At 44.8% G+C, this 18,758-nt stretch overlaps 1 pseudogene; it reads left to right on the top strand.

Annotated features, from left to right (window-relative positions):
• The first annotated feature begins 1,008 nt into the window (after nt 1–1,008).
• On the top strand, nt 1,009–14,943 carry LOC101521551 (small ribosomal subunit protein eS6-like; annotated as a pseudogene).
• The last annotated feature ends 3,815 nt before the right edge of the window (nt 14,944–18,758 follow it).

Genomic DNA, 18,758 nt, shown 5'->3' with positions numbered 1-18,758 from the left:
CCTGAGGCTCCTAGTTTCAATCTGACCTAGGCCCATCTATTGTGGCCATTTGGGGAGTAAAACAAATGAAAGATTCTAGCCTCTTTCTCTGTCACTCTGCCTTTCAAATAGATTAAATTTAACTTTGAAAAAAATTAATAGAACGAGCAGCAGACCCGCCTCCTGGGGATCCTGTGATTGACTAGCAGTGCCAAATTGGATTAGGACAAAGAACAGTGCCTTTGAACGTGTAAGGATCATGTCTGCTGCATTCTTGATTTGCTGTCTGACAGGGGAACATTTTTGTTTCTTTTCTTGTCTCCAGCTTCCCGGGAATGCTCACCCCACCAGACAGCCCTGGAAGTTCAATTAGTGGGGCCCAACACCTGCCTAGGAGATTTGGTTTGAGCTCCAGGCTCAATCCAACCTAGCCCTGGTTGTTGGGGGTGTTCAGGCAGTGAACCAGTGAATGGAAACTCTTTGTAATTAATTAATTGATTGATTGACTGATTAGAATTAAAATGAGTAATTTTCTCTCCACTTTACATTCCAAAGTTCTCATGACACATTTGTCTTTATCTTACTTCCTCTTTTGGAGTTTACAGTGTTTCATGCATTCATTCATTCGGTAAGCACTGACTAATGGGAAACTCTCATCCTGTGGCTATGTATAAACTCCTGTGTTAGTCATGATTCTTAGGCTTAAGCCCTGTAAACCAACGATACACAGAGAATGTTCTGGAAGAAATAGATGAAAGGCAGAAGAACTGGGCCTAAATTTAAAAAAGGAAATGAAATAGCTGTACAGGGCTAGGGAACAGGAAGGCAACCATCATTTTGCCCCTGAAATCATTTGGTCATGCTGGCACACCCATCTCCACCATAAACAACTCAAAACTGCATCCCCTCATTGAGGTACCTGTGTAAGACCCTGTGGCCCAGGTAGAAGAGAAGTGGCCAAGCCAGGTTTCATTTTTCATATCCTGATCACCTGAAAGACAGTAAGACTGTTTCCTGTCTTTTGACACTTTCGGTAGAAGAAGGTCAACACATTCTACGGCAGGACACCAAGGCAGCTCAAAACTAGGAAACTCCCTTTGGAGGCTTGACTCTTCCAGACAAGTCTACTCTTCAAAATGTGAGGCACTGGTCTTGACCTGGAGGAGTCCCAGGTCTTAAAAGAGGGAGAAGGATAATAAATAAAATACCACCTGGTACTGAATACCAAACATTATGGCAGAGATATGATTGAGATAAAATTAATCTGAATCACCTGAGTGTGTTGAACTGAGATTAGAGGTTGGTTCCACCAAATAGAAGCTGGGCAACCTTGAAGAGTTACTTCATCTCTGGCTGCTTCCTGATCTGTCAGGAGAGGATGGTGAGAAGGGTAACCCTCATCCAAAATGCCTGGGACCAGGAAGCATTTTGGATTTTACACTTTGCCTTAGGTGGCTGGTGGGGCAGTGGGGAGCCACTGGAACAGGCACATAAACATAATGAGATTTCTTATGAGCGGGACAAAGTCTAAATGCAGAATTCATGTACGCTTCAAACAGATTTTATCCATGTGGCAACGCTATGCAACCTGTCATACAAGATCAGGTGTAGAGTTTTCCACTGTGGCATCAAGAAGGCCTCAACAACTTCCAGATTTTGGATTTTCAGATTAGAAATACTCAATCTCTGGCAAACTCTTTGGAAGCTGTTCTTTAAGTAAGCATTGCGGTCGATATCACCCTGGTGTGGTAACATCCCAGCACACTTTGGCAGTGATTGCTGTTATGGAAATGGGATTTCCATAGTTCTTACTGAAGGTCTCTTATTCATACACAAAAACCCAGACCCTGAAGTTCCATTTATTCACACATTTTTTTCTAGATAATAGATTACTTTAAAACGAATTTATGGGGCTGGTGTTGCGGTGTGCCACATTAAGCTGCGCCTGTATGCTGTCCGCATCCCCTATGGTTTTTTTTTAATTAATTAATTAATTTTTTTAAGATTTATTTTATTTTTTAATTTTTATTACAAAGTCAGATATACTGAGAGGAGGAGAGATACAGAGGAAGTGGAGCTGCCGGGATTAGAACCAGCGGCCACATGGGATCAAGGCAAGGACCTTAGCCACTAGGCCACGCTGCCGAGCCCAAAATATATACTGCTTTTTTTTTTTTTTAAAGATTTATTCATTTTATTACAGCCAGATATACACAGAGGAGGAGAGACAGAGAGGAAGATCTTCCATCCGATGATTCACTCTCCAAGTGAGCTGCAATGGGCCCATGCACGCCGATCCGAAGCCGGGAACCTGGAACCTCTTCCGGGTCCCCCACGCAGGTGCAGGGTCCCAATGCATTAGGCCGTCCTCAACTGCTTTCCCAGGCCACAAGCAGGGAGCTGGATGGGAAGTGGAGCTGCCGGGATTAGAACCGGCGCCCATATGGGATCCCGGGGCGTTCAAGGCGGGGACTTTAGCCACTAGGCCACGCCGCCGGGCCCTGCTTTTTTTTTTTTTTAAAGATTTATTTTATTTTTATTGCAAAGTCAGATATGCTGAGAGGAGGAAAGATACAGAGGAAGTGGAGCTGCGGGGATTAGAACCAGCGGCCATATGGGATCAAGGCGAGGACCTTAGCCACTAGGCCACGCTGCCGAGCCCCCCCTATGGTTTTAGTCCCAGCTTCCTTGCATCTGATCCAGTTCTGTGCTAATGGCCTGGGAAAACAACAAAAAATGGCCCAAGTGGTTGGAACCCTGTTACACACATGGGGGATCTAGAGGAAGCTCATGCTTTGGCTTGGCCCAACCCTGGATGCTGCAGCCATTGAAGAGTGAACTAGCAGGTTAGAAGAACTCTCTCTCCCTGCCTCTGTAATGCCGCCTTTCAAATAAAATTTTTCTTAAATAAGCTTGTCATTGGATGCAGACAAATGACTCTGCCTAAAAACAGGCAAACTGCAATACCTTCTTCCTGATTTCTTCCTGCAGTTCTTCTTTTAAAACCTAGAAAAATCAGATGAGCCTGGCAGAGCCAGATGGTGACACTCACATCTCATTCTCAGGAGGCTGAGCACCGCTGCAGCAAAGGGCAGCAATGTGGAAAGGGCCTTTGTGAGCCACAGTGTCAGTCATTACGTGTCCATTTCCACATGTGGGCATTCAAGGGACCCAGCTGGAGATTCAAGAACATTGGCCCCTCTCTGGGAATGGTTAAGAGAGAATGGTTCCACTGGCTTGGCCCACCATGTCAGAGAACCTTTAATACCTTGCTTTCATTTTGCAAAGCAGACAAGTCCCACAGAAATTTCTGTGATGATGCAGCCATTCAGTATCTACACTAGTCATACGTGCTGGGTGCCGTTTGCTGACCACTTGAAACGCAGCTCACTGTGACCAAGCGACTGAATTTCAAATGAAATTCAACTTAGCATTAAGCGGCCACATGTGGCTTCAGGGTTACTACCCTGGACGACATGGTTCCAAGTATTTTGAAGGTTCTATTTATCCTTCCAGGACTTAGCCCTGGAGTCACTTGACCAAAAATAACCCCTTCTTTCTTATTTTCTTCCGTGGAGAAGGTCCAAAAGTTCTTTAACAGTAGTCCCTTAAAATAATAACTAATAAAAGCAGCAACACCAGTGACCGTGTTAGCTCTCATTGGCTGGGTACTCAATATGTGCCCAGCAGTCTGAGCCTGTTCAAAAGTCACAAAAGGGCAATGAGATGTGTCTTATTATACAATGTGCTAGGATACCTTTGCAAAAATTAACCTATATGTTTCCAATCCTGATATATCCTTTTTCACCCAAAATCACCTGGCCTGGGGCTGGCATTGCATCAGAGCAGTTTAAGCCCCTATCTGCAGTGCTGGCATCCCACAGGGGCATCGGTTTGAGTCCTAGCTGTTCCATTTCCAATCCAGCTCCCTGCTAATGTGCTTGAGAAAGCAATGGAAGATGACCTAAGTCTGGGTTCCCTGCACCTATGTGGGAGAAGTGGAAGAAACCCCTGGTTCCTGGCTTCAGCTTGGTCCAGCCCTGGTCATTGCAGCCGTTTGGGGAATGAACCAGTAGGTGGAAAACCTGGAAGACCTCCCTCTCTCTTTGTAACTCTGCCTTTTAAATAATTTTTTAAGCAACCTGGCCACTCATATGGTAACCAGAGAATTGTAGGCTGATTGTTTTAGGAATGGATGATAGCGGGAAATGCAGAAAAAGATGATGGTTAATTTTTGTCAATTTGGCTGGGACACAATGTCCAGCTATTTGGTCAGGCATCATTCTAGATGATGTGGTGGGGATGTTTTTGGAAAAGACTTATACTGAAACAAATTAGCGGCCTTTGGGGGAAGCCGGTTACCTTCCAGAATGTGCATGGGCCTCAGTCAATCAGTTAAGGGCCCAAACAGAGCACAAGGCTGCCTCCCAAACAGGAGATAACTCTGTCAGCAACTATCTCCAGCCTTCAGTCACAATGCTGGCTCTTCCTGGTTCCTCAGCCAAGCCACCCAGGAGACTCTTGGACTTGCCAGCCTCATGGCTGTGTGAGCCAATTCCTTAAAATAGATCATTTGCTATCCACATTCGTGTGTCCTACTGTTTTTTTTTTTTTTTTTTCGGATAACAGGAACTAATACAGCAACCCAAAGTTGTAGGTCAGGGTCCTAGGGGACCCCTCAGAAGGCACAGTGGCTTGGACAACGGCAGGTCTGTTTTTAACAAGCTCTGTGGGTGACATGCATCCTGACCACAGTAGTTGGGATGTCCCCAATTCAAGTCTAAATTTTGTCCTACAAGGGTAGTTTCCATGAACAATGGAATGAGAAGACAATGTACATTTTCCAGTGAACTTTTAGAAAGTCCCTTGTATGTCTGAGCACATCACAGAAACTCTGTGGCAGTTTTGCAAGGTTACTCCTGGAAAAAACTCATTGTTTGCTCACTCCTTCAGGAGAATCCAGGGTCTTTGGACAAATTCCATAGCAGAGTCACCACGACAGTAAAGCAACAAAATATTTACCCCTGAGAACAAATCAGGAAAAAGCAGATTCATAAAGACCAGCTTCCTAATAACAATGTGTACATGTTCATGGCTTTTAAGCAGTTATGTTGCTAATCACCTACTATGAATAATTATTAGTAATAAGATTGCTGTAAATAATCAACAATCAACACTCCATGAAAATGCCCACTTAGAACCTTGACTTTCACAGTCTACTTAAGCGTGCATCAATCAAACTTCAAGTCATAACATCCTCAGAGCTCCTGTGGTTTAAAACAACACAGGACTTTCTGAGAGAATGAAGCCTCATTTTCTAATTCCTCTTCTAGAGAACATTTCAGCTGGAATCACTGGAGCCTCACAGACTGACCTGTGTCACTGTGGCAGGAGGTTTTGGACTCCATGTGGAGGAGTCATAGTGCAGGATTTATCCTTAATTATGTGGAGCTATTAAGAGTGAACTTATTTTATGGTTTCCTGAGGCAGACTGATTGAAACCCTCTTGTACCCTCACAAGCTGTTGACTTCAAAAAGGCCTTCAGGACACCATAAAAAGGGCTAGAGAGAGAAAAGAATCATCCAGGGCTTTTTCTGGCCACAAGAATATCATCTCTGAATGACACCATCACTGCATATTTCTCTTTTAAAAAGATTCATTTATTCATTTGAAAGGCAGAGTTACAGAGGGAGAGGGAGAGAGATCTAGAGGGAGAGAGAGAAAGAGAGAAGAGTAGTGACAGATAAAGAGATTTTTCATCTGCTGGTTCACTCCCCAGATGATCACAATGTCCTAAGAACTGGTCAGGCTATAGTCCAGCAGGCCATTCATCATTGATGGTGTTGAGGATTCTTTTTCTCTTTTGCCTGTTGCCTTGCTGGCTTTATGGTATATATTCTAGAATAAGGGAAGAACCTACAATAACTCCTTTATTTTCTTTTTTTGGCTTAACACAATAAAACTTACACTATTTTGTGATTGTGGGGTTCAGACATTCAACATGAGTCTTCTATCCTAACACTACAGTGCGGGAAGAGCCAGGTTTTTCTCCTGGGGACTCCAGGGAAAGAATCCATTTCCTTGACTTGGCCAGCTTCTAAAGGTCCCTGTACTCCATTGCCTGAGGCCTCTTTCCCTGCCTTCCAAGCACCTCACTTCAACCTCCAAATCTACCTTTCCATCTTCTCTCTGCTTCTGACCCTCTTGCCTCCCTCTTGGGAGGACTCCTCCTGGACCCACTGTCTTCATTCTGCCTGCCCTCTCCAAGTGTAATCACATCTGCCCCCTTTACCACTTTAGTTGATGAGAACAGACGTAGAATGTAGTTGGGGATGAGGTATCCCAGTACAGGTGGGACTAGCTACAACAGCTCAGGGTCTGCTGCTGCATCTCCAGGAACAAGAAGTCCCACCAAGCTTCAGCTCCACCAAGTCTTCTGGTTTGTAAGGTGTAATGCTCAGGGTGGGCTTCCTTCTGGGGACCCTCAGCTGCATGTCAAGCATACAAAACCAAACAAGACTCCATAAGCCCTAGGCATGAGAGACTGCTCCTCACCAATTCCAGACTTTTACTGCCTCTTGCCTTCTCTGGTGAGTAATGCGTTTCCTTCACTTACATATGTCAGTGTCTTGTCTCACTGGACTTGACCATAAAGTACACATTGTGGCACAAGACACAGTGGGCTGCAGTGTGAACTGGAGAATGCTGAAGCTGCCTCACCAGTGTCATTACCAAGCCTGTGACGATAAGATTTTAAGCTGTTTGCAATAATACATTTGCAAAGGAACACAAAACAGAAATAATTCTGGACTAAACTTTAGGAACTCAATTCTTGTTTTCCCATGCAACAGACTGTATCCAGAGCCAACCAGTCATAGGAACTTCTAAGGGTCTGCAAAAATCTTTTTAGGATCAAACAGCACAAACACAATTTAGGAACGATGGAGATACAGGTGCTTATGGCCTATCGGCTCCATGACCTGGCAAGGCACGGCTGGCTTAAATGCTTTGGGATATCTCCAAACACAAGTACTTTCCACCTCCAGGATCACATAAAACTCCTAATGACCCAATATATATATTTACTCTCATCACAATATGTGAGGAAAAAGGGAGCCATTCAAATCAGGAAGATAAAGAAAAGTCCTTTTCGGGTGGTTCCCTTGCTGGACAGCTACTCCCACTGGAGAGCATGAGCTGGGATGGGGACAGACCAGACTAGGCAAGGCTACAACACCTGTGCGTCTCATGTGGCCCAGATCAGGGAAAAGCCAGGCTGGGCTGGTTATTCCTACTGGTGCAATCTACAATTAGAGTGGGTGAGGGTTGTTTGGGTTTAGCCGCAGCATCAGCTGGCAGAAGCTGGCACTGGGGGCGAATGCTGTCAAGTTAAACCACAGAACCACCTGTAGAGTACATAATCCGGGAGTGAGAGTGGTCTGGGAGGCAAGTAGTGGGCTCCGCCCTCTTGGGTTACCACCCCCCACAGAAGGGCATGAAAACTAGGGCAGGGGCTGGGGTGGCTTGAGAGACACCCAACAACATCCGTGAAGGCTGGAGAGTTGAGCTGGTTAGATGGAACAAGGTTTTAATACCCATTGACATGTATGAGTGCAGAAGGGGATGTGGGACAGACTAGACTAGTCTGCCACACATACTGGCAAACCAGGGCAGGGGGCGGGCCTGGTTGGGGTTATTGTGGGTCGCTCCGACTAGGCTGCAGGCCCACATTGGTTTGTGTGAGGGCTTGATATGTGCTGGGCAGAACCAGGCTGGACTGCAACACCCATTAGTTCCAGTGGAAGACAGGGATGGAAACAAAAACTACCCAGCAATTGCAACCACCAGCTGATCGGGGCAATGGACTGTGCCAGGCCCTGTGCTTGCTAGTACATACAAGAATCTGGACTGGGAACACCTCAGACAAAGTTTCTTTGGGGATCCTCCCAATCGAGCTTCCGGACTCAGAACCCTAACCATGAAAAGACAGAGAAGAGAACAAGTCAATCAACCACCTGAGCTATATGTTGGCAGTGAAAAACTGGGCAAATGGAGACTCTATGAAGGACTATGTCAATCAGTGGACTCTTCAATGACCTCATCGTGCTTGGAGTGGTGAGAGTGGCAGCAATTCAGAACTGTTGAACTATGAAAACCACTTGAGCAAGACCCTCGGAGCATGCCCCACATCAGGGACCTGGGGCGGGTGGGAGACTGGATGGGGCTTCTCCCTTAAAATCCTCTTTTACATCAGATATATTAAGGAAACAATACGGAACTAATTGTCTTGCCCATCTTCCTGTAGTGCTTGAACCTTTTTACCCTAATTATGTCAAGATTGTAAAATAATAATAATAATAATTAAAAAGTCCTTTTCATAATCACATCTGTGGCAACAATGAACATCCCAAGCTAGAAATATCATACTATAGATTCCTACATTTTTGTTTGCTTATTTTTAAGATTTATTTATTTATTTGAAAGGCAGAGTTACAGAGACAGCGGGAGACACATAGAGTGCTCTTCTATCCACTGGTTCACTTCCCAAATAGTTTCAACAGCCAGGTCAGAGTCAGGTTGAAACCAGGAGCCAGGAACTTCATCTGGGTCTCTGATACTGGTGGCAGGGGCCCAGACACTGAGGGCCTCCTTTGCTGCTCTCGCCAGGCCATTAACAGGGGATTGGGTAGGAAATGGAGGAGCCAGGAGTTGAATGAGCATCTAAACTGAGTGCGAATGTTGCAGGCAGCAGCTTAACCTGTTGCTCCAAAATGCCAGCTCATTTTTTTAAAATGTAGATTTTTTAAAGTTATTGAATTAGAAATTTCCAGAAGAAAGGCCTTGTGTTCTACTAAGATAACGATAAATTAATAACAGAAATGGACTGACAGATAATAGTAGTCTATGTATCTTTGGAGTGGAAATTTGTTACTTAACAGTCAAGGAAATAACAGAAGCTGTTTTAAGCAACAACTTTGCCTGAAAGCCCCAGGCCCCTTGCAGGAGGGCAGTGGATGCCAGTATTCTATGAGACTTGGCGCACCAGGACTATACAGATATTTTTGTGTCCAAAGTACACAGATGTCACAATCAGTGAGTTGCATCATGGTATTATCCAAACGAGCAAAATTTTCCCTTTAAGACCTCTCACCTATAGATGTGAAGAAATGAGAGAGCAGAAGTCAGCAAGCTAAAAGGGTGGACAAGGAACCGAACTGAGTCAAATAGATGCATGCTCAACAACAGCAGCCTGCCACTCCTTGCCAACTCTTTTTTTAAAAAATAAATTTATCTTGGGCCCAGCATGATGACCTAGCGGCTAAAGTTCTCATCTGGAACACCCTGGGATCCAATATGGACGCCAGTTCTAATCCCAGCAGCCCCACTTCCCATCCAGCTCCCTGCTGTGGCCTGGGAAAGCAGTTGAGGATGGCCCAAAACCTTGGGACCCTGCACCCGCGTGGGAGACCTGGATAAAGCTTCTGTCTCCTGGTTTTGGATCAGCGCAGCTCTGGCTGTTGCGGTCATTTGGGGAGTGAATCATTAGATGGAAGATTTTCCTCTCTGTCTCTCCTCTCTGTATATCTGACTTTGCAATAAAAAAATAAAATAAATCTTCAAAAAAAATATATCTTTTTAAATGATGTTTACATAGTTGAGAAGGATGTATACCTATGTTAACCACTGATTAAGATGGGGAAGGGCAAAGCATGGGAGAAGGTGGGTGAGACAATTGCTTCCAAATTTTCTTTTTCCTCCTGTATCTGGGGGCAGGAGTAGAGAATGGGAGAGGGCCACTCCCAGCAGCCTAACTGCATCAGTACCTGGAGATGGGGGATGGCCTCTTGGTGTCATCTTAGGGTCTCCCATGTGGAGCTTGTTCCTAGCGTACTGCTTAAGTGGTTTCAACAGTCCTGAGATGTTGTTGATTTTGTTGCTCCAAGGTTGAGGAAATCCTTCCAAAGTCCATTAGCTGACATAGTCCACCGTAGAGTCTCCACTCATCTAGACACTTGCTGTCAAAGCTTGGCCAGGAGAGTTGTTCAATTTGTTCTGCCATCCAGGATGCTTGATGTTCTCTGCAGGCCTCAATGATCTGTCATGTCCCCCAAGCGTTCTGGGCATGCGGTCCACTACACACCTTAACAGTAATCACTCTGTTCACTTGCAAATTTTTAATGAGAAACTCTCAATTCATCCTTCAATAGCTATTTCTGTACCAAAAGAATACCAATAGGGATGAGAAAGTAAACAAGGGGACACATTTCCTATCTGGTCAGCTCAATTTGTTAACAAACACCTGTGGACCGGATGGACAGGTGGGAAACCTTGAACTCAGAGTGCAGAATTCAATGAGCTCTCAACCAGGCGACCAGAAGACTGGGGGTTGAAGAGAGAAGGATTCCATCGACTGAACCTATAAAGAAATGTGAGTGTAGATGAAGCTGCAGAGATGACCAGAGTGTATGATAACCCTGGGTTTAGTTCCATGTTCAAGGTATGCACTTAACAGACACCGTGCCTGGCTGGTCCAGCTGCCTCTGATGGAGCCAGGCTTCCACGCTCTGGCTCACTTTGGCCGTCACTCTGAATCACCTTCCCATGCTTGAGGCACTTGTCTAAGTCCCTTCAAGAGAACAAGTGAATTTCCAATGTAAAAAGAAACAAGCATAGAGTTAAAGGAAAAGAATGTGCCAATCCTGGTGTGAAAAGCTGTGTAAACACTGTGCTTTCTTTTGCATGCTTCATTCTGTTTTCAGTGGTTTGAACCATTTCAGACAATATGAGAGAACATAATATACAATTTTAATTACAATCCTTAGGAGGATTTAGCAAATTGACTAGACAATCTATATCTAAATGCTGAAGAGTTATGCTTTTCTAAATGCGTAAGTTTGATATTTTTTTTTAACATTTTTTATCATTATTTATTTACTTTCCTTTTTTAATGAAAAAGGCAGGGAAATAGACAAAACGAAAGATCTTCCATCTGCTAGTTCACTCACCAAATGCCTGCTACAGGTGGGCTGTGTCACGCTGAAGCCAGGAACCCAGAACTCAGAACTCCCAGATCATCATCATCTGTTGCATTAGCAGAAAAGCAGAAGTGACGTAGAGACGAGACTCGGGCCAAGGCACTTGGATGTGGGATACAGGTGTCCCATGTGGCTTGCCACACACCTGCCCTGAGTCCAATCTGTAGCACGTGGAGATGCTGTAAGGAAGTGACGCAGTTACACGCTGCCAGCAATGCTCCAGTCACCACGAACCACCTCCACAATGGTGATTCCCAAAGATTTTAATGCAGCTGAGATTTGCGACTGCCTGGGGATGGATTGTCAAAATGTCGTGGTGCACATGTTACCCACATGTTTGGGGTGATGCTGGTGTAGACAAACTTAGTACTTATGTGTGTGCTTACGTCTCGGTTTTTGATACCAAAAATTCTTAAGAATAAACATTTTTAAAAACAGAAAATGTTTAGGGATAGAAAAACGTTTCTGTACAGTTGTGGGATATGCGTGTGTTTTATGCAAAGTGTTATTACAGAGACACTGAAGAGTCAAAATCGTCCAAGTTTAAAAGGTAGAAGAGCTCTAACAAGCTAAGCCTTCTTGTCACTCACTCACTGGCAGTCGAGAGCAACTTCCAGTCTTGCAAGTTCTGTTCACACTCTGCACAGGTGCACACTTTTTCCACCTTTCATCCCACAGCGTTTGCTGCACTTTTTCTGTGTGTAGCTACCCAGACACCCCTTCCTCAGGTGCCTTGATGAGCAGCACAACAGTAACCTGCCACATGACTTTACAGTCCGTGAGCACTAAGCTGCTGTGTCCGGTGCAGGCATGCCATGAGCTGGGTTAGCTAGCATCCTATCAAAATGTTTACACAGTGGCAAAAGCACCGAAGATGCCTGTTTCAGAGCATAGCCCCATCGCTAAGCAACCTGTGACCATGAATACATCTGATGATCTGGAAGGTTATCTAAACTCATTTTTTAAAGATTTTTTTTTTATTGCAAAGTCAGATATACAGAGAGGAGAGGCAGAGAGAAAGGTCTTCCATCTGATGATTCACTCTCCATGTGGTCGCAATGGTTGGAGCTGCATCAATCCTAAGCCAGGAGCCGGGAACCTCCCCCAGGTCTCCCACACGGGTGCAAGGTTTTGGGCTGTCCTCTACTGCTTTCCCAGGCCACAAGCATGATGCTGGATTGGAAGCTGGGCCACTGGGATTAGAACCAGCGCCCATATGGGATCCTGGCATATGCAAGGCGAAGACTTTAATCACTAGGTTATTATGTCGGGCCCTGCTTATCTAAATTCTTATCAAGGCTTTCTTCCATTTATAAGGATTTTTCTTCAATGCTTACAAACACTGAACTTGAGGAGCTTGGCTTTCTCCTACATGAACTACTCAATATGGTAAATTCTTTCTAAAGGAACACTGGCTAAGTTATGTAACTGGAATGGCGGACTGGGAATATCATTGTGTCCACAGGCTAACAAAGGGATAACTCTGAACAGTGACCATCAGGTAAGATTGCCAGATGAAAAGCCACGGGTCTACATTAATATGGTATCTTATATATGCATAAAATCATGATTTTGGTCTTTTTTAAAATTTTATTTTAAAGGATTTATTTGAAAGGCAGTTACAGAGAGGGAGATAGACAGAGATTTTCCATATGTTCCCCAAATAGCCACAATGGGCAGGGCTGGCTAGGCTTAAGCCAGTAGCCAAGAGCTTTTTCTGAATCTCCCACATGGGTGGCAGAGGCCAAGTACTCAGGCCATTCTCTGCTGGTTTCCCAGGAGCATTAGCAGGGAGTTGGAATGAAAGTCGAACTATCAGGACTCAAACCAGTGCCTATATGAGATGCTAGCACTGAAAGTAAAGGCTTAATCCACTGTGCCACAGTAACAAGGAACGCTTTTCCTTGGTCTGTTGCAACGTGAATTTGAACAGGCTAGGACCTGAGAAAATCTACTAAATTCAGGGACAAATGGTCATAATTGAAATCTTAGAACCTAGAGAGGATTTCACAATGCATTTGGCTGAGTCTGTGCCCTGGCTCTTGCTGTAACTTGGCTACTGGGCATTGTGGTGGGTCTTGAGCGATTTGCAGGTGGGAGGCCCTGAGCCTTAGGCTGGCTGGCTCACCTGTACATATGCCCTTCCCATTACCAGGGAAACAAGAAACAAACAACTGCACAGGGGAGGAAAAAAGTCTGCAAGTTCTTTTATACTACAAGAAACGTTAAAATGTACACCAGAAATTGTGATAGTCTGATGCAGAGGGAGTGCCAGACAGATCAGAGCCCGAGAGGGGACCCTCATGTGAGCCATGAATGTGTCACTCTGATATGGGTGTTGATCATGGAAGAGGCTGGGCCGTGAGAGCTCTGTGCTTTCCACTCAACATCACTAATGGCTGCTGTGAACTGCTCCCAAACCAGGCCTAGTGCTTTTTTTTTTTTTTTTTTTTAAAGATTTATTTTATTTTTATTACAAAGTCAGATGTACTGAGAGGAGGAGAGATAGAGAGGAAGTGGAGCTGCCGGGATTAGAACCAGCGGCCATATGGGATCAAGGTGAGGACCTTAGCCACTAGGCCACGCTGCCAAGCCCGGCCTAGTGCTTTTAAAGTAAGGTGCCTCCATCAGATCTCCCTGCTGCCCAGAGGTAGGCAGTGGGTGGTCTGATGTGTATCTTTGCAGAAGCCACTCCACTTACAGACATGAAAAGTGCCACAGGACACACATCACATTGGGCTGTATTGCTCTTCAGTTCTGTTGGGCTCCTATCTTATTGTCATCTGGCTGATCTGTGACTCTTTTAGAAGTTACTTCTTTATTTGAGAGACAGAGAGATGGGTGAGTTCCCAACTGATGGTTCCACTCTCCAAATGCCTGCAAGGGCTGGGGGTGGGCCAGACCAAAGCAAGGATCCATTCACGTGATGCAGGTCTCCCACGAGTGGCAAGAACTGATCCTTTGCGTAATCATTTACTGCCTCTCAGGGTCTGTAGCAGAAAGCTGGAGTCAAGAGCTCAGGATCAAGGTATCTTAACACCAGCCTGAATGCTGCCCCTGCTTTCCAACTCTGGATTCAGTGTTAAATGATCATTAAAATACAGACTGAGGAACTGATGTTAGATGAAGTTGAACAGCTCCTTCCAAGCCACTGGCTGCCAGAAACTCCCTGAAATGGACAATGAGCATAAACCATTCTTTCTATGAGAAGCACATGGCCACTGAAGTCGTGCCAATGCTGTGGGTGGAGAGTGGAAGAGCTACATGGTCCAAACAAGGCTTCCCAGTGAAGCAAGATGTCTTGATATGAGGCTGGGACCTTCTGCTGCTGAGCAAGGGCACTCCTGCTACAGATCAAGAAGAACTGGAAAAAAAAAGTGCAAATCCGTTCGGGCCTGCCAACCTGAGTGTTCTCAACTTGGTTATTGTAAAAAAAAAAAAAAAAAAAAGAGAGAGAGAGAGAGAGAGAGAGAGACAGAAACATATTCCTGGGTTGACTGATAGGATGGTGCCTCGTCACCTGGGTCCTAAAACCCAGCAGAATCGGCAAACTTTTCAGTCTCTACAAAGAAGCTGATGTTAGCCAGTATGTTGTAAGAAAGCCCCTAAACAAAGAAGGTAAGAAACTTAGGACCAAAGCACCTAAGATTCGATGCCTCATTACTCCATGATTCCTCAACACAAACACCAGTGCATTGCTCTGAAGAGACAGCAGACTAAGGAAAATAAGGAAGAGGTGGTCGAATACGCTAAACTTTCTGCCAAGAGTATGAAGCAAGCCAAAGAAAAACACCAGGAACAGACTGCCAAGAGACATAGGCTTTCTTCCCCAAGAGCGTCAACTTCTAAAACAGAGTCCAGTCAAACATAAGGTCTGACTATAACAGATACATAAATAAGATTGGATTTTAAATCGCAAAACAATTTTTTTTTTTTTACGTACAGACTGAGAACACTTTGCTGTGTGATTCTTTTATAGCTTAGCTGCTGGAAGGGAGGGAGGATGAGCTGCTGTGAATAAGCAAAGCTACCAAAATGCTAAGGACTTAGAGGAATAGATAACAACCTAGGTTTTTACTCTGAAAGTAGCTTGACTCTCAACTTTTATTTTTCTTATAAATAACAGATGAGATAGCAGAAAGCCACCCCTGGCACCCTGAGCCAGGCCTTGCTGCTCCCCTGGTGAGTATTCACCACTGCATACAGCAACACCATCCGACAAGGCTCCCTGCGACCGTGATGGAGACACCCAAAACAAGCGCAACAGGGCACCATGCTGGAACCAACACAAAACCCAGATAGCACCTCCAGCACTGATGGCTGCCTCCTAAACACAACTGAGGTGGCATTCAGTTCTGGGCTACCCTTCCTCATTTGGTTTTGTTATGATCCAGTTTCAGAATTATCCTGGCTTCCAACAGCAAGACAAGATCCAAGCCTGAGCAGTGCCCTCTTCCATGAGCTCACCCAATGCACAAACCCTGTTGCAAGGCCCTGCTGGCACCTCCCCAGTGAAACGTCCCAGGTTCTGTGGCGTGTGGTTCTCCCACCTCAGAGGTGGGCTATGTACCTGGGTAGTTCAGCTACAGGTGTCTTCCTGCTAGGCTTCGATTGGAGGGTACTGACAGATTTCTGATAAACCTTAAAGGAGAATGATTTTGCCCAGGTACTCCAAGTCAAGCCTAACTCACAGCTGCTTCCCACAGTGGCCTTATTGGTCACCTTCTCAACATCCACTTCTGCTCTCCCTTGGTAATGACCCTTGCCCATTCCATTGTGCAGGTAATTTTTTTCTGTTTGGCCTACCTATTTAACTCCTCAGCTTACAAGCACCTAGAGACACCGACACTTAGTATGAGGAACCAAATGAATGGCAAGCCATCTACAGGGCCCTCCTGCAAGCTGGTGGGTGGTCCAAGTCCTCAATATAACCAGCAGGCCATGGGCTTCTGGACCGAAAGGGCAGATGGATTTAAGTTAGGAACCTTTATTTATTTATGTTAGTGTTCCTTATTTTCATTTACTTGAAAGGTGCAGAGATAAACAGACACCTTCCACCTGCTGGTTCTCTTCTAACGTCCATAATAGTCAAGACTGGGTCAAAAGCCCTGCCTGAACTCAATCAGGTCCCCTGCGTGGATGGCAGGAGCCCAAGCACTTAAGACATCATCTACTGCCTCCTGGGGTGCATGTGTGTTTGTGTGCATGCGTGTGTGTGTGTGTGTGTGTGTGTGTGTGTGTGTGTGAATTAGCAGGAAGCTATACTTGAACCAGCCAGTCTAATACATGACTTACCTGTCCCAACTGGCACCTCAACCATGGCATGGCACCCCACCCATGGCATGGCACCCACTCTGATGAGCCAAGCATTGTCAGATGGCAACACTGGGTTAGGGCAGGCACCAGGTCTTCAACCCTCCAAGACTATGGACCCAAATGCAGTTGTTTACTTCATCAGCAGCTTCTCTCACGTCTGCTTCAGAAGTAACACCAGGCTGACTCACACAGGGGGCCAAGTTCATAGATTCAGGATGACAAGGGGTAGAGGCCATTTCAGAGGTTTATCCTGATTCCTCAGGATGACTGATAAGTTTTCTGTCTGTCCCATAAATATTGTTTAGGGAGGGGCTTTCAAAAACATACTTGTAATTGTCACTGCCTATTACTGTTCACCTTTAAGTCATGACAGGCCAATTCCTTCAGGTTATCTTGTAACATCTGACACATAAAACACACCCACGAGAATTACCTGGTAATAAATCTGTTCAAGAAGCATAAATTCTGTGGGTGGGTGCTTCTACTGATCTACACAAACATGTGCCCCAGACACAGGAACTGCCATGACCTTTAAGAACCGCTGTGACCTGCACCAGCACCTGCCATTCACTCAGGTACCAAGCAGTCTATAGATGCTTTTCCAGTATTTAAAAAAGGAGTTGAGTTTCAGGTTTTGAGGGTCTGAGGAAGCCTTACAATATTTAATGAGGTGCTTCTGTCATGATTTGAATAGTGAGTGGAATGTATTATAAAAAATCAAAGTTTGGCTGCTACACTTCCCATCCAGCTCCCTGCTTGTGGCCTGGGAAGCAGTCGAGGACGGCCCAAAGCCTTAGGACCGTGTACCCATGTGGGTGACCTGGCAGAAGCTCCTGGCTCCTGGCTTCGGATTGGCTCAGCTCCAGCTGTTTGGAGTGAGCCAAACACTCCCCCAGCCACTTGGGGGAGTGAGCCAGAGGAAGGAAGATCTTTCTGTTTCTTCTTTTTTCTATAAATCTTTCTAATAAAAACAAATAAATCTTTTTAAAAAATCAAATAATATAAACACCTAAAGATAAAAGTCCTTTCTCACTCCCAAAACCTCTTCCCAGGCTTAATCTCCAAAGAAAATTGCTATTTAACCATGTATCCTCCCAGAATTTTTTTATGTCTTTATAAACATATATATCGTTTTTTAAAAATAGGACATTTTAAATGTAAGTCTGGCAGTGTGTTCTTTCACTTGATAACATCTACCGTAGCATGTTTAATCTTGGTCTGCTTTTCCAGGATTGTGTAGTACCCCATTGCTAGAACATGCCGCAATTTATTTAATCAGCTCCCTTCCGAGGATCATTTATTTAGGCTGTTTCTTTTCATGCTACAAGTTACATGAAAGTAAACACTTTCATCCAAATAGTTTTGTGCATTTGTACACATGCTCCTAGGGGATAAATTCCCACAAAGGCAACTGAGTGGAAGGGCTGGGTGCTGGACAGTTACAGAGCCACTGCCAGGCTGGTTCTAAGACTTTGTGTGCATTCACACTTCCATCAGTGATGTATGACACCGCATACATGTTCCCATATGCCAGCATGGCTGTGGTCAACCTTCCCATCTATACCTGGCCGGTAAGTAGAAAATGGTATGTCCTGCACGCACATGTATGTGCTCTGAGTCAGTGCATGACATGTTTAAGATCATGGCTATGATCTGGATGTTTGCATATCCCTTGCAAGTCAATGTGTTCAAGGTTTGGTCCCTATCTTGGTGCCAACAGGAAGTGCTAGAAACTTCAGGGGGGTACCACTGGGGGTTCCTTTCTGTTACTGTGTCCCTCTTCCCCTCTGTCTACTATGGAGGTCAAGGCAGAACTGCTTGCTTCAGTGCTTGCCAGAATGAAATAGATGCAGCACCACGCCTTCAAACCTCCAAAGCTGTGACCAGAAGAAAGCTCATCAGTGGCTGTATGACATCATCAATAGCTTGTAGTAACAGTTGTAACTGGACCCAGGTAAATAACACCAGTTATTACCTGTTACATTTCCAGTTATTTACCTGGGCCCAATAGTAACACGAAGCTAACACATGGGCCCAGGTAAATAAACACAGGGGAGTGAGAGATAGAAAGGCCACTTCAAAAGTCTCTCCTAATTCCTAAAGATGATTAGTCAGTTTTACAGTCTGTGTTAGAAACATTATTCATTTACATTTTGAGCAGTCCTTTTGTGCAGTTTTCTGACTATATCTCAAATCTTTACAAAGTTAAGTTATGAATGGAGGGAAGTATGTAGATGACATAAAGAATAATTGCAATGCTGAGTCAATTATTGAGAAGAGTTCATGCTTCTCTTCAGAATTTTTGAAAAGGATGCAATTCATAAAGTTCACCACACTGAGGGTTTCTGTGCAGCTGGTTTTCCTAAGAATATGCTGCATAGAGAAAAATGGTCACCTGGAGTGGCTACTGTGCTGCAACCAAGTTC

The sequence above is a fragment of the Ochotona princeps genome, chromosome 16, assembly GCF_030435755.1.
Source record: "Ochotona princeps isolate mOchPri1 chromosome 16, mOchPri1.hap1, whole genome shotgun sequence".
Classification (NCBI taxonomy): Eukaryota; Metazoa; Chordata; class Mammalia; order Lagomorpha; family Ochotonidae; genus Ochotona; species Ochotona princeps.
This window is presented reverse-complemented; position numbering and strand designations above follow the sequence as displayed.